The sequence below is a fragment of the Mastacembelus armatus genome, chromosome 10 (genome assembly GCF_900324485.2).
Source record: "Mastacembelus armatus chromosome 10, fMasArm1.2, whole genome shotgun sequence".
Taxonomy (NCBI): Eukaryota; Metazoa; Chordata; class Actinopteri; order Synbranchiformes; family Mastacembelidae; genus Mastacembelus; species Mastacembelus armatus.
Window position 1 is genome coordinate 5,931,962 of NC_046642.1, and position 15,676 is coordinate 5,947,637.

Sequence of the window (15,676 nt, forward strand, 5' to 3'; positions counted from 1 at the left end):
TATATTATGGTTTTTTATTTGTATAATTTAAGTTCAAATAAGCTGTTCTAGACTAACAATCTATCCAGGCCTATACCCTGCGTCTCATCCAGTGTCAGCTGGGTTTGGCTCTGGCCCAACCGACACAACCCTGGATGTTCCAGGATAAGCAGTAGCTAATAGATGGATTAATGGATGAGCTGTTGTAGTCATGCTGTAATGATGCCACATGTTTAGGGAAGTGCTTGCTCAGTTCGAGATTTGTGTGTATAAAATCACACACAACACAATCTAGCACAATTGTCATTTCTGTCACCTATCCAGCTGTTTGAAATTAGAGACATCAATATAAAAATATTTGTTTCATGACATCTTTACAATATAAGAGGGTGTTAGATTGTCTGATATTAAGAGAATTAGAGAAAGCAACAAGTGAGAATCCTGTTGCACAGCTTCAAGGTGAAGAAGTTCTCTTATCACGTCATCCAAAAGCAATTCACAATGATTGCATTAAGCCAATTGATTTTCACTGATGAAAATGTAAACTTGTCAAACAATGTTACAGCTTGAACCAACAGACTCATTTAGTATCTTGTCGACAGATGCAAAACCTTGAGTGACACTGGCAGCTGCCCTGGGTGGACTGAGGGTGTCACAAAGAAATACCTGTCTAGGACACAGAAGGAAATCAACTAAAAAGGATGCAGATAATATCTGACATTTTTGCTAACACCAGAGAGATTTTTATCAAATAGATGAATGCTTTAGCTGCAGCGGTTTGACTCGGCTCTCCTCTGACAGCTGGTTCTGCAGAGGCCAGGCTATACTGCATAGTCACAAAAGCATGTTGTATTTTATAATACTGTTTTTAGATTTAGCTTATGTTCATAAAGTCTTTTTAATATTGGTGTAGTTGTTCCAGTTTTTTTTAATGCTGTCATACAGCTACAAATCATGTTAATAGTCTACTATTACACAAGAATTATCAAATAATAGTGTATATGATATGATATAACATCAGTTAAGAATAATTCCTCAGGCATGGATGGAGATATTTATTACATAATGCAGTGAGATTTTATTGCGTGACACTGCGTTGATGTTCTTCACAATAGTGGTAGAGGCAACAATATAAATGCTTAATTCATAGGCCCAAGTCATTTTGTCAGTATTTGTAAAATGAAAAAAAGCATAGATAAAATAAAATAACAGTGGATTCCTAAGGGCACTGTGCTGAATAAATGGTTCAGATTTGCATGGGATAGATAAAATATGGTAATAGATATGTATATGTTTTCATGGGTCACACAAATAGCGAGAGTTGAAGCAGACATTTGCTGGGGCACTTAGATCAAGAATAAGTTATTGCAGCACTGTGCTCACAATGTCACAGCCAAACATGCAAAATGTCATATTGAATTTGCTGATTGTTACTTGGGCAAACCTAACTTGTTGTTAGCAGGAAGCATTTGGTTGTAGTGAAACGCTATTATACAGAGTGCTAAGGGACAAATTGGGGTGTCACTAAGAGACAGATTTATTTGAGAAATAACATAATTCTAATTGTGCGGAAACCAGTATCCCATCTGCATCATCGTCACCCATGAAATTAAATTTTCACAACACTAGCTCTGAGTTGATACAAAGTGCTTCAGGTACAAATGAAGAAAAAGCTCTGACTTGATTTCTTTTCACAGTGGTCAGCCAGAATTTCTTTGGGACAGTGCAGTTTTTAAGTGATGTTATTCATTTAATGTGTATTTAATTGCTGTATTTGTCAACTTTTAGCTGCATGGTCTGCAAAGGTAGTTGATGTGGATCATATTGCCTATCATTCTTAATGTGGAAATAGGGACAATGGAGCGTTGGAGGAAACTAATGTACTTTATGTGTTTTGCTTCACAAATTCAGTGGTAACAAGAATTGACCCCCTTAGCTGCAGACTGCTTAGTAAACATTTTTCCTGCCTTTTATTTCCAGCAGGAACTCTATACTTACTGTTTGTTGGCAGTTGTTCCAGCCCCGAACTTGTCCACAGTTTTTGAATGTTGTTGATAATGTATATCAGATTTATATATCTATATATGTACAGTTTGGTGGAGTTGGTGCATGACTTAGCTTTTATTTGACCAGTTTGACCAACCAGAAATTAAAGCTCATGTACTTAAAGAGGTGCTGCTTTAAATTTGACAGTCAAATTCAAAATATATTGTTTATATATTAATTGATTTACTTTTGTGTGTTAAAAATACACATGTATTTTTATTCTTAAACCCGGTTTAAGAATACAGTTTGTTTTGTTCTCTGTGAAAATATTTGTGTCCTCTTTGCAGTTTGCAGGTATAAGCACTGGAGTGAGTTGTGCAAGTGTAACTGCGAGCGTCAGGTATTCCTCCTTGCATCAGTGGCACTGTGAGGCAGGTGTGGAACAATTCAGACACAATGAAGAGTGACAATAATCTCATCATCACCTCCTAACCTTTTACTTGATACAAAATGTCATAACAGTGCTAGTGTCACTGTTAATATGATTGTGAACATATTAGTGTAATAATGACTAATGAACTCAAAACGACCCAATTCATTAAATCTATCATCTATTGCTTTGAAAGAAAATAATATTGACAATGTTGACGGTATAGAATTCACAAACATTGTATTGGCGCTCAGTTCAGGCATCTGAACAGTCAATTGTTTATTCTTTTACCTTTTGTCCTGTTTATTTCAGTGGAAATGAACTGATTCTGGTGAGATGTTGATTGTCTCATGAAAATTCAGACATCAAACATAATGCAGTCATATATTTCCATGTCTCGTGGGTCTTGTGTGTCCATGGGTCTTGTTTCTCTCAATATGCTTCCATGAAATACATTTTGATCATGTGCAATCTCTCCTCAGTACCTGGCTGCTGATCATTTTCTATACACAAATATCCATTTGGCATGAAGAATGGGCTAAGATACCAGGTGTTTAGCACGGGAAAGCTAATCAGTTTAGCAGAATGCTGAGGATTATGGAGTCAAAGAAGAGCTGTTGCTCTAAATAATGTACTGAAGAGGACAGCACATCTGCTATTGGCTATCTTAGCGTTTCCTCTTGTTCATTCTGGAGGCTTGTCTTAGCCTTGTTATTTGCTTGCTGCTATTTACCACAGATCTGTTGTGAAGGAAGCGTCCAATTAACTGCGGATTTGGTGGCATGCTCTATCATATCAGGGTTTCCAGTGTCTCATCTGTGCATTTGTGTGGCAGGGTGTGAGGGCTTTAGGCCAGTGGTTTTAAGTCACTTCCTTCAGCTACATGTACTGCAGTAAACATTGCAGGTCTACATGCAATAAAAGAAAAAAGACAAAGGGACTTAAAGAGTATTCTGCATAAAAATATAAACATAGGCACATGTTTTTAACTGACAACAATTAACTGCTTTATTAAAACGAATCACAAATTATGTAAGGAATAGTAGAAGTCACAAAGTGTCAACAACATGGAGCTAAATGGTTATATAACCCTTAAATCTTTTGTAATAAATTCTTCTGTTGACATTTGATCTTCTCTACTATGTTGCAGCTGTTTTAGTTAAAAACAAGATATTTTCTTTTCAAGATAGTAGAATAAAAAAATTCACATTTTGCTCCTGAAATTTTAGCATCAGTATCTGTAGCACCATTCAAGCTGTTCACATGCTAAAGTGGGAGGAATTAAGAAACTTCTTGTGAAATCCATGTATATACCAGTGGTACAATATCAGAAAGTTTCCAGAACAAAATTATGTCATTTTGTGTTCATCTTGTTCAAATTCATGTTTTTAAGTAGAAATGCTTCACTTCAGCTTATATTGTACTCTGTAACCCTTGTGGTTGGCAGGGTGGTGGCAGGCTCTTGCTTCTTCATTCGGTTCAAGCACGGCCTCATAAAACAAGATCCTGAGGTTGAGGCACTGACTCACACCATGTGCTACAAGCAGTGATGCAGTAAACCTTTGTTTATACACGTGCTCACATAGCATTGCACTGTGGTGGTTACTGAGCTCCCAGCATTGAGCAAAAGACAAGTATTTTCCCTTTTCCACTTTTTTTTCCCATCATTTTCAAGGGGAAGGGTTGAATTTTAATACATAATCTGTCCTGAAAGAAATCTGTGTCAAATTCGCATTGTTGACTTAAATTATACAACACTAAATGTAAAAGGCATTAAATGTATAGGTCTGATTCTACAGTATGACCTACCAACAACAAACAGAGGACGTCAAAATATTCCACCAAGCCACTTAGGAGCACTGACCACAACAGTTGCTTTAATAGAGCCATATGTCAGATGTAAAGGCAGAGAGCTATTACAACAGGATTAACTTCAATATTCACTGAGCATGTATCATAATGAAATATATGACCAGTGTTAATGTGGGACCTGAGACTGTCCAGTCAATGCTAGACTATACACAATGTAGTGACAAGACTAGGAATTTTTGTCTTCAGTGCTCTTTATTGTGCATCTAATTTAATTGAGATCAATTCAGATGGGCCTAAATGCCTCCTTTGGCATGTTTGTGTCATCAGTTGAATTGAGCGCACAAACTTTGACTTGATCTTTGTGTCTTGGTTCATAATTAAAGCACTGCCTCGGATGTGGGCTGAATAGCATTGTTGCAGATGATGACTCCAGCCTTTTCTTGAGTCTGACTGAGTACAGACCTTGAAACCCACCGAAGAGAAATGAGAAATAATTCATGGCAGGGAATGTAAAGTCAGGTCATATATCCATTTGGCATACAGTCATGTACTGCATAGGCTTAAGGAAACAAGCCAAGAAGGTCTGCACTGGAAGGGAAAAAAACAACACAAAGCAAGTGAAAAATTCATTTTCAGTGATACAAAAACAATGAATTATGGAATTTGTTCAACTAACTTTTAAAAGCAGCACATTCCCAGTTTCTGGTATTTACGTAACAAGGACAAAAAGAATGTGAATTAGCATTGACGTGAGTTGAGCCTTGTTGACAGTGTGGCCTTTTGTTCCTGGCGAGGACAGTTGCTAGATTGAATTGATCTGACTTTAGAGCCTGACCGTTTATCTTACTCAGTCATATCTGATCTGTGGCTGTCAAGTGGACATGGGCTGCTTGGAGAAATAAACTGTTTGGCGAAGGGTCTACCTTACCTCTCTACTGTGGAAGTTACACAGGAATTACCAAATTTTCCAGTAATATGTTTAGAGCTGAAAAGATTTATTCAGTTATTCATTTACTCAGTTGACTGAAAAAATAAAGTGCAGTTCATATTTCATGGTACAACTAATAGTTTAAGGTTTTGGTCCAACAACAAAACTTTTTTGACATTTTATAAATCAAACAAATAACAGTTTTATTGAGAAACAACACCCAGAGGTGTCTTGAAACTTGACTTTTAGCTGTAGAAGAAAACAGTACAGATTTTATGATTATATCACTTTGTGATTTTGGTCCCTTTTGTAAAAAATATATCTTAAATATAGTTACATCTAACCTTTTATTGCAGCTGTAATGTTTAGTAGACATTATATGTGATGTGTTTTAAGAATTTTTAAATTATAATTACTTTAAGCACAAACAGAAATTTGATTTGTGGATTACATGAACAAATCGGGGAAAAAACTTTGGTTCATTTCTTTCCAGGGAGCCCTGTGAAAAAAGTAAAATCTGAAACATTTCATTAGCAGAGTTACAGGTCAATATTGTCTCCCCAGTTTAGAAGCCTGTGAACTGATCCTTTTGACTATGTCTTCAGCTACCTGGGCCATTTCTAAGCCACAGATGATAATCCTCAAGGGGTCCTCATTAAGTCTTTGCTCCAATTAAGCCACACTCATTTTGCTGCAGCACAATTGCTCTGTACCACAGCGTGCAAATCCTCCAACAGTGGATTAAGCTGATCAGTGGGTGGGATGAAAATAGCAGTACTGGTGAATATGTGGAAGAGGTGAGCATTTCTTAGGTGTCAGCAGCCACTGCTCACTTGTCTGCTGGTGTGTATTAAGCCGCTGAGTGAAATTTTATCAGATGTGAAATTATACAAAATTTGTAGATAAAGTAGATAGCTAAGTGTCAGAAATGTGACTTAGCAAGTGGAAGTAAACCAATACCACTGAACTTTGATAGTGTATATTCCAGCTGGCATTAAGACATTGAGGGCTTTTTTATTTAATTAATGACTTAATGAGATTAATCAGTGAAACCTTTATTGCCCCAAAGGGACTTTTTCATGCACCAAAAGAGCCAAAAACACTGAAGAGACGACCGTACAATAAGCGCAGCGCAAAGACACAGGAGCACCGTGGAGTATAAAAAAGCATAAAAAATACATGTACAAAATATAAAACACAACCACAGGTGTCGCATGATAACATTCGGCGTGTCAGCCCAGTGCAGAATGTTGAGTACAGTCATCTGAGCTTATTGAGTTGAGTACTTCGTGGAGCAAAGGATGTAATGCCCCCCTTGGTCCTCATCCGAGGCATCACGTACATGGGCCCTGAGGGCAAGAGTTCATACTCAGACCAGAGGTGGTGTTGAGGATCTCTGCAACAATATTTTGGGCCAAATTCACTGGTGAATTAGACATTGGTGTTGACCTTCCATTTCAGTTTATCAATAGTTGTACCAAGATATTTGTATTCTGCTACAATTTCAATAGTAGTGTTATTTTTGGTTATAGGAGAAATTGAGGACTCTATTATCATTTCTTTCATTTTTTTAGTATTTAAAATCAGTGAGTTGTCTTTGTAACAATTATTATCAGGGTTCTATAGTCCACTTCAAGATTATTATTTTTATTTTTTATTTATCTTTATCCTTCAGTTTTTTAATCTGTTACAGTATGAATCCAGACCAGAGGTGTGTTTGTTGGGGAGCATCCTTTGTAGCCAGTATAGACTGCAAAGGCCGAACTACGGACTGAACCAAAATGAGACGGCCTAGTCTGCAAAGGATTTGTATCAGCAACTGTTTCTGCTCTACTGCTGAGTAATAGCAATATTGGGAAAATATTTATTTTTTATGTTCTGTTAGAGGAAAATGCTTTTAAACACTTGTGTTGTTATGTATTTGAGTGAGTTAAATCCCATTACTTACACTTGTGTGCAAAAAGTGAACTTGGGCTCAGCCTGATTTACAGATTCAACTCTTGTGCCTGGCATATTCACTTTTCATCATCAAGGTGCAAAGGATTTTGGGATAGGTTGGGCCATGATGGAGCCACCAGTTGAAGCCTTTGTTGCCCTGGGAAAACGGCTGCATTTCTCAGCTGCATTAGAAGGAGCCGTCGAAATGGGACATCCTTTCTGTGACACTATGATGCAGTCGGCCTTCAAATGCAGTCCTCAAAGGAAGCAGCTCCTGAATTGAGACACACCTAATGAGTGATGCCCATTGCTGAAATGATGATACTGAGTGACAAGAACAAGTAATCCACGTACTCAGTTGCCTGTTTAGTTCTGGCTGCTTTACGGCTGACTAAACATGTGGCTCAGTCCCACTCAGCGAACACAGCTGTCAACTCAGAGAGCCACAGCAAGCATGACTACAGATTACCTAATTACTATTGGCCATTGTTGAAGGGAAAGCAGTTAATGCTCAAAAATGCTTTGTGGAGGAAAACTGTTGCCGATGTGAGTTCACTGTCCGAGGCTGCACACCAAACATATTATAGGCATAAGCTTTGCAATGCTGCACACTTGTCTTCTCCAAATGAAATGATGGTGTAATGACCCATTCTCTGGCACCTGTTTAGGCAAAAAAATGATAAAGTTGACCAAGCAAGGAGAGAGGTGGTGTTTATATGTCATGTGGGTCGTTGCGTGCTTACTACCTTGGTGTGGTTTAGCTAATGTTCCTTCTTGGGCTGACATTTCTTCAAGGATGTTTATCCTGGTTCGCTGGGCATTTGTGGTGGCTGAGTCAGTTAAAGTCATGAGCTCACTCTCCATGTCTACTCTGATTTGTCTTTCCTTTGTTTTCTTTCAGACCCTAGAGTAAGTGACCTGTGAATAGAGTCACACTGGGGATTTTCTAAAGGACTTCCTTGCTACAGTGTATTGACATCTGACACTGGGAACCCCAGCAGGTATGTCCAAAAAAAATTCTTCTTTTTTTAGTTCTTAAGTGTTTGACTAAAAGGTCAGTTTTGAACAGAAATACATTAAAATATGTCCACGCCAACTATACTAGTATGAACATGCACATATAACCTTATATAAATAAAATAGTCCATGTGAGTCATGAGTGAGGTAGGTGAGTCATATGTGTTTAAAAAATGGATGTTCAGCTGACAAGCCTGATGTCACTGAGCCAGTGTGCAGGCCACCTGACAGTGAAAGTCCAGTTGCTGATAGTTTGTAATCTATCACAGACAGTGAACACATCCTTTATCTTCAGCTTGCACTTAGATTTGATCTTTAACATTGCACAGCCTGGAATTGAGCAATCATAGGTTGTAAAAGGTAATAATGAAACATTAACAATATTGTGTAGAGGCTGTGCAAATAGTATGCTGGCACTATGGAGTAATAGAAAATGGTTAGATGCTTTACATGCCCTCATTTCCAAAAAAAGCACAAGCAGTTGGGGGAAAAAACCTTGTGGTTGGGCTGCTAAATGGGTTTTTTTCTATTTTTGTCAATTCTAAATATATATAGGTATTCCTGTCTTAAATAGACCTATTATATAAAAGTGTAAAAACATGATACTGTCAGATTTAAAGGGGAAACACATTAAAAGAAGTTTGACATAGTTGAACTATGTCATCACACGTACTGTATATGCTGTAGTTGAAGTTTGACATGACAGATACTGTTTGATCTGATTTAATTAGTGACTTCAACTCACATGAAAGAAGGTAAAAGAAATTTAGAAATTTGATCTCTTTATTAAACATTTGTGCTGCCCCTGATGGACACCAGGTTACACTAGGCCAAATAGCTCATAGCAAACAAAGAAGAACCTGCCTTTTGACAGGTTTGTTGCATTAGAAATAGATACAGCCAAAACAGAAAAGAAGGTACATATTTGAAATGGTGAGATATTATCTGCCTTTCTGAACAGAATTCATACCTTAGTAGTTATATTCTGTTAGGGGAAAAAAATAAGACAAAAGGTTGTTTACTTGACTGAATCATCAGCGTCAATGTTGCTGCCCAATTCTAGAAGCATCAAAGTGACATTTTGCGCCCAAAGGACAGAAATGACACAAGATGACTTGGAGGGTGTCAGACACATCTAGCGAACATGCTTAAACGTCTGGCCTCAAATGCCAGTGCTGTATATTTCTGGTCAGACCTAATGGGTCTGGTTAAGTTTTTCACCACTTGCCTTTAATGTCACTTTTTCAATAAATGCACCCGGGGAAAGATGTGGCAAGAAAGGCTGTGACCGGTTGGAAATTAATGTGGTCACGTAGGGAAGAGACTGTGCTGAATGACGTGTGGAAAGAAAATGTGTCTCTGAACTCCCTTGCTGCCGTGAGGCATAACGCAATTAGACTTCAGATTGTTTTTTCCTCTGCCTCTGCCCATCTGATATCTGCTCCTGCCAGGCTATTCTCTTTCATCTGCTTTATTCCCCCATATTGTCATAATGTAGCAGACCCTGAGTGCTCTCACAGATCACTGGTACAGCTTATCAGTGAAGTGGTGCGGCTTCAAATTGGGTCCCTTAATTTAGTCTTTCTACATTCATTCTCAGGATTACACTTTGAGAGGTAAAGTCAGTAGTGGTGGAGAGGAATGTACTCTAGGTAGAAAAATCTAGAGTAGTACATGAAAATTACATGCAGAGTTTAGGAACCTCAGTAAGAAAAAAGAAGTGTGTTTGCAGTTCTGAATGTTGAAGCAGCTGTTTTTATTGGAGTGTTGCAGTGTTCTGGAGATGCAGACTTAAAAACTCATCTTTATTTGCTATAAATATACATTAAAACACATTTAAGTGACAAGAATTACATTAATGAAAGTAATGGTAGTCATCCATTTTGTTTTTTCTTTACATCGGGGACTCATCATCAAAAATTTTATAATCACAGAAAATATATTTAAACACAACTGTTGCCTTCCAGCCCTGTTTTGAAGATCATACGGCAATGAATAATCATTTGCATCATAAGTTCAGTCAAAAAACATGAAAATATTGAAACTATTTTACAACTAAGTGCTGGTAATAATGGTCAATTTATTATTCATTTCATTAAAATGTGTTCTATCCAATATGAAACATACATTTTAAGAGGAAACACTGCATGGAAACTGAGCATTCAAAACGGAGTACAATTTTCTATCATTGTTTATATCTCTTAACTTTGTCATATATGTTCTATCATTGTTTATATCTCTTAACTTTGTCATATATGTTCAATCACTGTTTATATCTCTTAACTTTGTCATATATGTTCTATCATTGTTTATATCTCTTAACTTTGTCATATATGTTCAATCACTGTTTATATCTCTTAACTTTGTCATATATGTTCTATCATTGTTTATATCTCTTAACTTTGTCATATATGTTCTATCATTGTTTATATCTCTTAACTTTGTCATATATGTTCAATCACTGTTTATATCTCTTAACTTTGTCATATATGTTCTATCATTGTTTATATCTCTTAACTTTGTCATATATGTTCAATCACTGTTTATATCTCTTAACTTTGTCATATATGTTCTATCATTGTTTATATCTCTTAACTTTGTCATATATGTTCTATCATTGTTTATATCTCTTAACTTTGTCATATATGTTCTATCATTGTTTATATCTCTTGACTTTGTCATATATGTTCTATCACTGTTTATATCTCTTAACTTCATCATATATGTTCTATCATTGTTTATATCTCTTAACTTTGTCATATATGTTCTAACATTGTTTATATCTCTTAACTTTGTCATATATGTTCCATCACTGTTTATATCTCTTAACTTTGTCATATATGTTTATGATGAGCAACAGAAATTGCTGTGTCCACGTCATGATGTTGTCCTGCGGTACTGTGGTACCAGCTGTTTCATGTTGATCTGTGACTCAAAGGATATTCAGTTGGTATTTGACAAACATAAGAAAGTAGGAATTAGATCATACATGCTTACTAATACAAAACATACTGAAATTCAGCAAGAAATGCTTCTCACATATATCTAAAGCAGCCAAGATATACAGTAAAGACCGACATATGCTGTATGTTCAGTATGCTTTTGCTATAGGCGCAGTATGGCTGCAGCTGTTAGCGGAGTCAAACAGTACTTAACCAGTGTGTCTTCTAATTTTACTGTCCGACTCCTGCATTAGGATATGCTCCATTTTCTGACTTGTTGTCAGATGCTGATGTTTCATGGTCTCTTTTCAACTCACTCAGAGCAGCTGTCTCAAAATTTGATTTCAAGTTGTTTTTGAGGCATTACTCATGGATGAGAGTAGAAACAATATTCGTCTGTGACTGCATTTTACTGGAATGAACGTAAAGGCATGATTAAGCCATTAAGACCACATCTGCCAGCCTAATTCCTTTTTAATTTGCAGAGAACTCTGCTGTATATTGCTACAGTGGATGTGACATTTTAATTAAGCAAGGGCTGTAAAAATGATTACCGTGAGGTTGCAGAGGGCTACTGCTCATATCACTGTGGAGAATAGTAACCAGAGGTCCACAAAGACTACAACTGCCAAACCAGCACACCCCAGAAATCACACTGACCTCTCTACTATCATTACAGCAATCTGCATTACACAACGAACATGGATAAAGGTAGTGGCAAGTGAAATTAATTCCCTCTGTTCCCAACAAATATATTACTTGTAACTAGTAAAAGCAATATTATTTTATGGAATACATGGACTTTATAGCTAAGCTTATTACGTCAGTTACATCATTGAATCAAATTTTTTCCTGTGGTAAATCCATCTGAATTTATTATTTTAATTTTAATTTTTAATGAACTGAAACCTTAAGTATAACTCAGATTAATTTAACATAGAATACCATCTTAAAATAATGAAAAACAGACAGAAGCCACACATGATGATGCTAGTAAATACTGCATACAAGAGATGACCCTGTTAAATGGTCACAAGTATGCATTTTAGAAATAAAATATATTTTAATCATACATTTCATCATCTTGATTATAGTGGACAATATGTTTTTGAAAGCAAATGCATTTTATATCAGAATTTCAACTTTGTTAAACAGGAAAAGAGTTCATTAGTCTTCAACAACAGAGAGTTGCTGGTTTGAATCTCTAGCCTTGGTGGTAACATGAGCTGGCAGAATGAATTTCACTCTGCCTTTAGCATCCTGTGTCTGCAGTGGAGCTGTTCAATAATACATAGAGGAATGTGACTGTGCTCAGCTGCTCTCCAGTGCATACAGTATATTGTATCTGTGTGACGAAGGCATTTTGAAGCATAGTACACATTTGAATACATTTTAATATATACTGTAAATCGTTTTCCTGCTTTAATGTTTACAGTTCCTGAGTGTGTCATTGGAAAGCCTCCTAGCGTCAGAAATTTGTCTTTAAAAAAAGTGTGTGTGTATATACATATATATATATATATATATATATATATGCATATATACACATACATATACAGATATATATGTATGTATATATATGTTGAAGGTAAGTGAATATGATTTTTTGTGGGCTAGGGTTCCTGAATATGTATGTGCAACTAAGGAACTGCATCAGTTAGCAGAAAGGCATACAGCTAAGGTGACTCTCAGCACTCAGCATCACCTTAGCATACAAGTATAATGACACATTACTATAATGTCATTTTATATCACGTTGTTCAGTGGCATTCAACAGAATCTCATGAATTGGGTTGATACAATTTTTCTGTGCTAAACTGATGGAAATATCAGACACAATTCAAACAGCAGAGTTACTGAACATTTGTAGCATGCAATTATAACTGACTTGGAATTTTAAGATTTTACAAAGCATTCTGTGCACAGCCTTGTCAAAGCACAGCTTGACTGGTATAGTGAGTGGGATGTGGCAGACAAACAAAAGAGGGTGAGGTCTGTCTGAAAGCGGTGATGTGTCAGTGGAGTTGTCTGTTCTGACTAATGTTGCAGATCCAAAGCAGAGAAAAGCAGTCAGCACTGTGGACAGCTCTGCTCTGTGTTGTGTTCATGGACAGCTCCCCAGCGGTCTGCCTAGTCAGAGACAGTTGATCTCGAGTGTTTCTACTGGACGGAGACCATTTCTTTCCTTAGTCTTTTTTTTCTCACTTCACATGCTCACCATACTTATTTCAGACACTGACCATCACAGAGCTAGAACTCCAAGTAACGTGAATCCTGTCTTATGAGTGGAGAATGACGGGTCAGTGAGCTAACTGGGGTTTAACTGGTCTTGCAAACTCACATTGGTGGCGTAACTATGGTAACCTATTATTAAACTATTCCCAGGCCTTTAAAGGCCTGGCTAGTGGCACGTCCCTTGTCTTAGAGATATGTTGCAGTAGGAGACAAAAACGGGCAAGTGCTAAATTCAAAGTAAATGGTAGCAAGTGTAATATTATGCAGTTTTAATTTTAACTAATGGAGAGTTCTTTGCTCGAGGCCTTGTCATATGAACACCTGTGTATCACTACCCTTAGGCTAAACTGAACAAATAGTACTAGAGAAGTTTTCCTTTTTCACTCATTTTAATATATTATATACACACAATTAACATCAGTTAACAAAATATCAATCTAAGTATTTACAAGGCACATTTTACAGCAAAGTCAGTGCACACAAATCAGTAGGTCAATTAACATTTGTGGTTTTTCTTCATTCATTTAATATGTTCATACCCTGGCTATAAGCAGGGCTTATATCAAAAGAAGCAAGCTTAATTATTATTATTTTGCTGGATGAAATTCACTGTTGCAAACTAACTTCATCACAACAGTGACTGGTTCAATCTAACCTAGTACTTTCATATTTCATTACTGCAGCCCTGAGGCAAATCAGGTCAACATAACGAGAAAATGTATTCATATTTTTATTGTGATAGTGCAGCATTTCATCTTATTCTGAATCACCTCATCTGGACCTGTCCATGATATAAGTTACTGCAAATTACCCCTTGATTAGGGCATTGAAAGAGCACTGTGAGATTGGTTATCTGGGTATCCAGGATATCCTATGTTAAATTAAATGAAGCCAGCTAAGGCTTTGAGTGACAGGGTCCTGTATTATTTTGGTGTTGTTGCAATTGTTGTTTACAGTTCATAGACAGGGAAAGGAAATTAAATGTCAACTTACTTATTTCAGTATATGGTTATTCCAGAATAGAAGAGTTTGACTGACAGCATAAGGAATCAAGTCACTGACATTTTCTTTACACGTTTTTGCTTCGATCAACAAAATTATACTTCTTAACACAGACAGAACCTTAAACTTGTATCTAGTAAGTTGTGTGCAGTGTGGAAGGTTGTAATGATATGACAATTTCTCTGATACAAAAGATCAAGAAGAAGGGTGTGTACTTTTCAAACCCTGAACACACACTGGTGGGAAAAAGTTATGAGATTTCAAGAGTAAATGTTTTTCAAATTTTCTCAAGCAGTTCCAATACTTTGAAGTCAAGGAAGCCAGAATATTCTCTTCTACTTTTTATTGTGAGCATAATAGTATCTTATTGTAGGTTTCACTTATTTCTTTATTTTGATGTGAATTAATAAGTGTTTATAAATACATCTTGAATAATACTGGATCGTACCTGTATAATTTTCTGTTAACCAGTTTTTATCATTACCTGTGAAAAGTTTAGTCAGATGTTTTTCCTACATTCAGATGCTGTTTTTTCACTAACAACACATTTTGAAACCAGTCATTAGATGTCTCAATCATACAGACAATTTACCTTCTTAAAGTGGGATTTCTCTTCTCCCATGTCTGTGCGCTGTTGCTCATGTTTTAAGAGAAGAAGGAGGAATAAAGTTCACAAGAATTAAGATGCTGCCATTGCAGCTGCTATGATTACAGCATTACCATATTTATCATAATTAAAATTGATCAGATTTGTCTGGGCTGAAATACATACCTGCTGTTGGAATATCCTTTTGATTTAAAAAAAAAAAAAAAAAAGGGAAAAAGACCATGAATTAGTAACACTATCATTTGCTAATGTATTTGCAAGAATCACACATGTGAAGGTTATCTTACATCCATGACACCCAGTGTCCTGCAGGTGGGATTATTATTGCTGGGCTTCAAATAAATAAATCCTTCCTTGGCTTATGTCCTTGCCTCTTTCACTGCACTTGAGTCTTCTCTTATCCATAAAAAAAGAAAAATAAAGCAGTTCTTTGGTTGCTCCTATCGACAGATTGATTGTCTCTGCCTCCAAAGCAGCTCTCTGTTTCTGTAACTTAAACTCCAGTTTGCCTCAAGACCCTTTGGTGTATAACAAGTTAGAATTTTCCCCAGCTGTTTCACTTTTCATGTCATGTTTTAGTAACTTAGATATTTAGGGCTTAAGAAATGTATTTATCATATATACTCTTCAGCAAACATTGATTAAACTTTTTATTGAATAGCATTTTCACTTCTCTGCAAAGATATTTTCACTTTATTTTGGCCCACATACATGTGAAGGTTGCATAAATGCAATGCGTTTACACAGTCAATCCATTGTGTATACCGTTAACCTGCTTTTTTTTTTTTACTGGGAAGTCA

General features: G+C 36.4%; 1 protein-coding gene across 2 annotated transcripts in view; it reads left to right on the forward strand.

The window, feature by feature from the left end:
* The window catches only part of lingo2 (leucine rich repeat and Ig domain containing 2), a 177,520-nt gene that overhangs the window by 47,887 nt on the left and 113,957 nt on the right, over window positions 1-15,676 (forward strand). For both annotated transcript variants that reach the window (XM_026330463.1, XM_026330464.1), the window contains exon 3: window positions 7,975-8,074. The gene's annotated coding sequence lies outside the window, so the exon portion shown is untranslated. The remainder of the gene's footprint in view (window positions 1-7,974; window positions 8,075-15,676) is intronic.